Raw genomic sequence first — 7,274 nt, forward strand, 5'->3', positions numbered from 1 at the left:
AATGTTGCGCAAAAGAATATGTTTCAAAACAAAGAATAAGCACAAAGTGAGAAGGACCTGAAAAACATGGTAGAGTGTTGGTCCTGCAAGAAGAAAGGTCACTTGAGTTTTTAGTGTCGGGCAAAGGGAAACAAAAAGCCATGATGATCAGAACAAAGGGAGTCTTGGTCACTACGTTGGCCCTGTTTGCCAACATTTCCAGATAGTTGGTGGATCGGGTCCTCGCATCAGATTTTCTTCAAAAAAGTAGAATATGGGCAATGACACTTCGACTGTAATCAGAGGCCAAGGGAATGTGTAATTGCTGTTGGAAAACTGAAAGTCAGAAAGAAGACGTTGATATTTTCTTTTTTGTATCTGAAAAGAACCTACTCTCGATGATCAGAGCCTTGACTTTGTTATTAGTAAAGTGCAGGATCTAGCAGCTAAAAAGCTTGACTTGACTTTCTTATTATTCAATCAAAGGGGAAAGGCTTTTTTATAGATGTTGGTTGAAGAGGTAAGGTAGGGGCTGCTTCTTAGCGCTCAAGGAAATGAGATTCTGACCAAGAACAAAAGCCCAAGGTAGAGTGTCGGTCGTCAGGGCAGCCTGCCAAGAGTAAGGGCAGCTTGGCAGCGGGAGATATAGGTGTAGAGCAAGGCAATCTCGACGAGATAAGAATTCCTTTTTTTAGTATACTTTGTTTGGGTTAGGCGAAGTTCAGAGGTAGAGCGAGATACCTCCATGCCGAGAAAGTAATACAGTGGATGAAAGAGTGAGACAAATTGGTTGTCAAGCTCCTTGATGAAATCAAATAAAAGAGAACTGCAACGGGAAAGGTCTCTTGGGAAAAACTCTTTCTAAAGACTAACTGCAACGGTTAGGTCAAGAGGATCGACGAACCAGAGAGAGGGATCCAGAATCTGAGGAAGCGACTGGAAGGGAAGAAACTAGTCCCGACTACTGATCTTCTAGAGTAGTCCTAGCCTGGGCAACATAATGGTTTCGCCGCCGAGAAGAAAGATGCTGTGCCGGGTGACTGGAATCCTCTGAGGTCAACAGAACAGGCTGACAATTAAAGATGCTGAGCAAAGCTGCTGGCCTTAAGAGTGGATCTGTAACATCAACTGGAGAAGAATGAGGTGGGAGTTGATGAACAGGAGAAGGCCGCAATACATCTCCATCACCATTCTCCCCCGGGGCTGATTAATTAGGTTAAAGAAAATATGACGCGACCTCATTAAAGAGAACATGAAAGGATAATTAGAGAATCTCTTGGATTTCACGTCATAGCATCTATACCCAGACTGAGCATATCCAAGAAAGAAAGAAGCGGAGGCCTTGGGGACAATTTGACTCTTAACTACGCAGGAATATGAACAAAAGAAAAGACGTGTGTGTATGCATCCACTCGAAAATGCCTGCAGGATGGTACTGCCTCAGTCAGAAGTTCGTGAGGTGTCGCTGCTGCCTACCTATTACCTCTCGATTCACCCCCCAAAAAAAGTAGAGAGATGTCCCGTCCCTTCTTTATGCACATCCATATAAATAGCCAGACACAAAGGTGTACAACCGGTAGGTAATAATGGGTGGGTTCTTCTTGTTTATTCACTAATTGTTCTCTTACTTGCTCTAGTGGCTGGCAAACGCCAACCGAGAGGGGAGAACGAATGGCTCAGGAATCGACTGGTTACAAGCGGACTCATGGAGCTGCTGCTTGGATTATCGTATCAGTAGAAGAAGAGGATTTAGCTTTCTTAGCTTAGGAAATGACTGAACTTTAAAGACCGACGCTGGGAGGGAGTCACTTGTCTGGTCTTGCAGTGCACTCACTCCCGTTACGAGAATGAAATGAGGCCCCAGCCCGACTCGAGACCAAGACTCCTTACAACTCGCACCAAGTTGGTCTAGTAATTAGGGGTCGGCCTGAGATTGATTGAAAAGGCAGCCCAGCCGCCCCCTGCCTACCTACTCGTGCTCGTAGCTCGATCGGAGACGAGTGTGGTCCGGCGGAAAAACATAAGTCGTCCCTCTCTAATACGTGAATTTCTCAGTAGTGCTTCGCCACTACCGTAGCTGGCGGAAATAGCTTAATGGTAGAGCATAGTCTTGCCAAGGCTGAGGTTGAGGGTTCAAGTCCCTCCTTCCGCTCAAGGCTTCGTCGTTTAGTGGTAACGAGTAGAGTGCATAAGCACCCTTAGAATTAGAAATAGGGGCGAGACCCCTTGGTTGGATAGGGTTACAATCAACCTAATAAGAAGAAAGGGGCTTCCCTTTTGTTTTAGCGCGCAGTGTACTAGTGAATAGGAAAAGCAGATTGAGATTACTAATGACGGATGGAGGTTGAGTCTCAAACATCTTCGGTGCCTCGCCCTTGTCTCCTTCGCCTACGACTACTTAGAATGCTCATCGTATCGATTCAGAGGCATAGGTACTTCCTCTCTCCCATAATACACTCGTCCAGATGAAAGAAACCTCCCGCCGTAGAGAAGAGATATCGACGTCTGGGTACCCTCGATCACCTTTCCCTTTCACCTGAACTGGTCGAGAGAGATTAACCCACACCACATACATTTTCTAACCTTCGAACCGAAACCCCCTCAGATGGAATTCAAGAACCTAAACAACTCCGTTGAGAGATCCGTGACCGGGTAAAGGGAAGGTCCACCAATGATTGATTGATAGGCCAGCCATTCCCACCCTATCCGTCTCTTTCTACCTCATTACACTAATTACTTGTTACTAATTCATTCAAGGAAGGCATAGACCCCCACCCACTTCTTTGTCTTATTAGCGCAGGTGTTCGTCAATGATGAAAGCCGTTGAACTTCAGACTCGAGTTGAGAAAGAGGGATAGGCCCTAGAGAGGAGGGCTTGATGGGACTAGGGAAGACGGTTGGAATATATATAGAGCTAGGGGCAGATCGGATCGAAGGGTTGTCCATTGGGATTGGGCATGGACGAGCACTGGGCCAACATTGATGACAAAATGACAAACAGAGAAACTTCTCCTATCGCATCATTAGCCGGTGTAGGATTAAAGTCAAGATCAGGGCTAGGATCCGAGTCAAATCGACCTTACCTCTCATCTTAGGGTGAGGCAAGGAATTCCATCAAATGTTCGTTGTTCTATATCTCGGCTGCTCAAGAAGTTGGACTAGCAGTAGCAGCTCCGCCGACCCAGAGTGAATTCTAGGAGAAGGGAAGGGCGGGCAGAGCCTTGCAGTAGCAGGGGTTTTGTTGCTGCAACGGGTTCAAACAGGACTGAAGCGAGGAGGAATTCCATACTCCGATCTTACTTACTAGGGATTCAAGCAGGCTAGGGCTTGAGAATCAAAGCATGGGCATCCGCAACTAAGAGAGAGGGAGCAGTAGATCGTCGATTGAAGAGCCAGGGCAGTCAGTAAACTTCTATTGATGAGAGATTATACGTCAGGGACAGGGACTCCTAGCAACAAATTTGTATGAAGGGCCCTCAGGAGACGTAGGAGAGGAGATGCAGGAACCCCGGATCGACCCAACAATGATATGATAGGCCAAAGGGATAGGGATAGGCTCATTCGACTAATTAGTGATCCCTGGCCCTACCTAAGATAGATAGAGAGAGATGCCCCTAAAATTAGGGGATTGGTTGATCGGAAAGCTCGGGTAGGAGTAGGACATTCCATCAAAATCTTTCCTCCTGTGGTTCTCTTTATTCTTGAATGAGGTAAAGCATATTCAGTAGCTCTTTGATTAAATTTGATTATGCTTTCAAGACTCAACAAATGAAAGAAATAGAAGAGAAGCGAAAGAAGATGATATGAACCAAGAGACATCAATCATACAATATGCTTCAATGAAGATGTGAAGAAAAGGTTGTCAAAATTATCAAAAGATGTTTCAATTCATGCTACATTGAAGAAGAATAAAGTTTGATTGTTGTAAATTTTGGGTGGGTTATAATTTAGAGTAATTTAGAGTTATTGTATTTTAAGACTTTTTATTTAATTTCGGTTACATTAACATAATGGCTAATTATGGCCATAAAGTGTGAATGTTACAACTTTTGAAATGCCTTTAATAGTTTCATTTTGAGGCTATATAAAGCCATGTATGTTGTATTTGTAAGGTAGACTTGGAAAATATAATAAAGAAGCATTTGTGCTTTTCTTTAGCCGATGGCTAAGTTTCTTTGCAATTGTATGTAGTTTAGATTGCATGTAGAATCATTCAAGCTCGACATGATCAATCCTGCTTGTGGAGTGATTCGAATCTCAAGCAAGTGTTCTTGCCTTGAGATATTTGATCAACAAGAATCATTCAAGCTAGACATGATCGATCTTGCTTGTGGAGTGATTCGAATCTCAAACAATGTTCTTGTCTTGAGATATTCGATCAACAAGGTAATCCGAATCTTATTCCCCTTGTAGTTATGATATGGGAATCAACCCAAGGGAAAGTATGGAACGGATTACCTTGATGATCAATTGTCTCAAGGCAAGAACACTTGATTGAGATTCGAATCACTCCACAAGCAAGATCGATCATGTCTAGCTTGAATGATTCTTGTTGATCAAATATCTCAAACACTTGTTTGAGATTCGAATCACTCCACAAGCAAGATTGATCATGTCGAGCTTGAATGATTCTACATGCAACCTAAACTACATAGAATTGCAAATAGCCATTGGCTAAAGAAGAGCACAAATGCTTCTTTTACTATATTTTCCAAGTCTACCTTACAAATACAACATACATGGCTTTATATAGCCTCAAAATGAAACTATTAAAGGCATTCCAAAAGTTGTAACATTCACACTTTATAGCCATAATTAGCCATTATGTAAATGTAACCGAAATTAAATGAAAAGTCTTAGAATACAATAACTCTAAATTACTCTAAATTATAACCCACCCAAAATTTACAACAATCAAACTTTATTCTTCTTCAATGTAGCATGAATTGAAACATCTTTTGATAATTTTGACAACCTTTTCTTCACATCTTCATTGAAGCATATTGTATGATTGATGTCTCTTGGTTCATATCAGAAGAAGAGAATGAAAGAAAGATTTGCTCATTCACCTGCCTGCCGCCCCTTCACCAATATTACCTGAACCTGACCCTCTGCTTCTTTCTTCTGCTTTCGAGACTCAAGAGTTGTAGAACTGAACGAACCTTCACTCACTGTAAAGACAGAACTCAAGATGAATTCGAGTTCACTCCTTCGCCTGTCGGTCTCACAGCTTTCGCTCCTTTTCCTATTTATTCAAAGACTGTAACCTCAGTTTCGAATCTTTGCTTTGATTTCATTTGATTCTCTACTTTCAAGACTCAACAAATGAACTCAAGATGAATTCGACTTAACTTCTTTTCTGGATTTCACTCTTTGTACTCGACTGTAAGAAAGATGAATGAGACTAAACTACTGAACCTATCCTTATTCTTTCTCCTTCGCCAGATTGAACAAGGTAAGTAAAGCTCATGCACCTATCCAACTCATTGCTTCGCTCCTTCCCTTCCCCTACCCCCGAACCTCTAACTACTGAACCTGAAGTCATTCTCCTTTTCCTATTTCTTCTTTCATTGTAAAAGATCAATACTCTTCATTCTGGCATATTCAATGAATTTACTCACCCTTGAGGAACTAGGTGAGAAGTACCTACTCATAGATTTGGTTGCCTGCCAACTTAGTTAGGCCTATAAAGACAAAGAGAGCTCTTATTCATTTCTGGAGAACAAAGCACGGAGAAGACACTAGTTTTTCACTTCCTATCAAAAGTACTCAAAATGGAGCGAGTGAAAGAAGAAAGAATTTAGCGAGGGCCCCCAACCACTACGATATTGGGCTCTTTGATGTTCCCCGAATATTGGGTAGCTGTTGTGAAACCAGGTAGAATGCTTTATGAAATGAGTGGAGTAGCCGTATAGCCAGAAAAGCTATTTCAATAGCGGACGGCCGGGGTATCGCTCTTTTTCCCTTAATAGCTGAAGCTTAAATCAAATAAATTCTATCTTTCCCGTGTTTTTGGGGTATTTCACTTTTTCCCTTAATAGCTGAAGCAAAAAGAAAAGAAATTCTATCTTTCCCATATTTTTGGGTATAAAATCGTCCATTTTCCCCTATTTCCCTCGGTAACTCAACTGTAAACACTCAAAAAACAAGAAATAATTCTATCTTTCCCATATTTTGAGGTATAAAAGTCTATCTTGACCCTATTTTTCGGGATAAAATACCGGTATTTAGGGCAGAGGTAATTAAGAAGTAGAAGTCAAGACTATCGAAGAATCAATGAGAGTGAACTCTCAGTCATTCTGTTCAGGTTCCGGAGAAAGAGAAGTTCAATCAGGTTCATGAGTTTACCTCGTTTACAGTTAAATAATAAATAGGGACAGACAAGTGATTGAGTGATTGATAATGCATTAATAATAAATAGGAGTAAGTAGCGAGAGTAGAAAGATTAGTTAAAGAAAAGAATCCATAGATAGGTTCAGAGAGTAAATTCATTGAATACGCTTTACCGAGAGTTACATCAGGGGATAAAAGAAAGCAAAGCTAGCAAGCACAGTAATGAGACAGACAGACCAGACCAATAGTAAGGAGAAGGAAAGGAGATTCTCAGCCAGCCCCCAACGACCACCAACAATGAAACTCGGACTACTCAAATACCCACTGAACACACACTTACACAAACTCAAAAAACACTCAATAAAACTCTTAACCACTTAAACACCACTCACATAGCGGAAAACTCTAGCAAGACCCTATGTACTGGAAGAGCTTCCGGTACACCTGTTACAATTTTGACTGCATGCCCAATAACCGGTCCCGAGGTAAGGAATAACCAGTTACACCAAAGGATGCGGTCAATACAGCTAGAACCACACCTGTAACCCAAGTCAATTCACGAGGTTTTTGAAATCCCCCAGCCAGTAAGTAAGATACACGCGAAAATGAAATCCTGAACGGAACCCTATTGAAGGAGTTTGCAGTGAAAGAAGGGAGAGGTCCACGAACCAGATCCACAAAGCAGCATCATAGGTGCAACGCAGGAGGGAACTTCCTTTGCAAATACCATTTGAAAAAGTACTAGATATATTTAGACAAAAATGTAAACTAGCAAGTCTTCCAGGGTTTGAAAGAAGAAAAAGAACGTACCCAACGTTATGATTATGAACAGACTGCCCCATTCGGCAGAGAATCAATCACGGGCCTTTCAGAGCAAGGTTCCTTAGACTATTGTTCTCATCAAATATACCGAACTTCAGTGAAGCAAGGATTGTGGCCACTCTCTGACTGGGGATGCATGA

The 7,274-nt window shown here is 41.9% G+C and overlaps 1 non-coding gene across 1 annotated transcript; it reads left to right on the plus strand.

Annotated features, from left to right (window-relative positions):
* The first annotated feature begins 2,059 nt into the window (after positions 1-2,059).
* TRNAG-GCC lies at positions 2,060-2,131 on the plus strand. Its single transcript has one exon. It is a non-coding gene; the product is annotated as a tRNA-Gly (tRNA).
* The last annotated feature ends 5,143 nt before the right edge of the window (positions 2,132-7,274 follow it).

Source organism: Cucurbita moschata, unplaced genomic scaffold (assembly GCF_002738365.1).
Source record: "Cucurbita moschata cultivar Rifu unplaced genomic scaffold, Cmos_1.0 Cmo_Scf00055, whole genome shotgun sequence".
Lineage (NCBI taxonomy): Eukaryota > Viridiplantae > Streptophyta > Magnoliopsida > Cucurbitales > Cucurbitaceae > Cucurbita > Cucurbita moschata.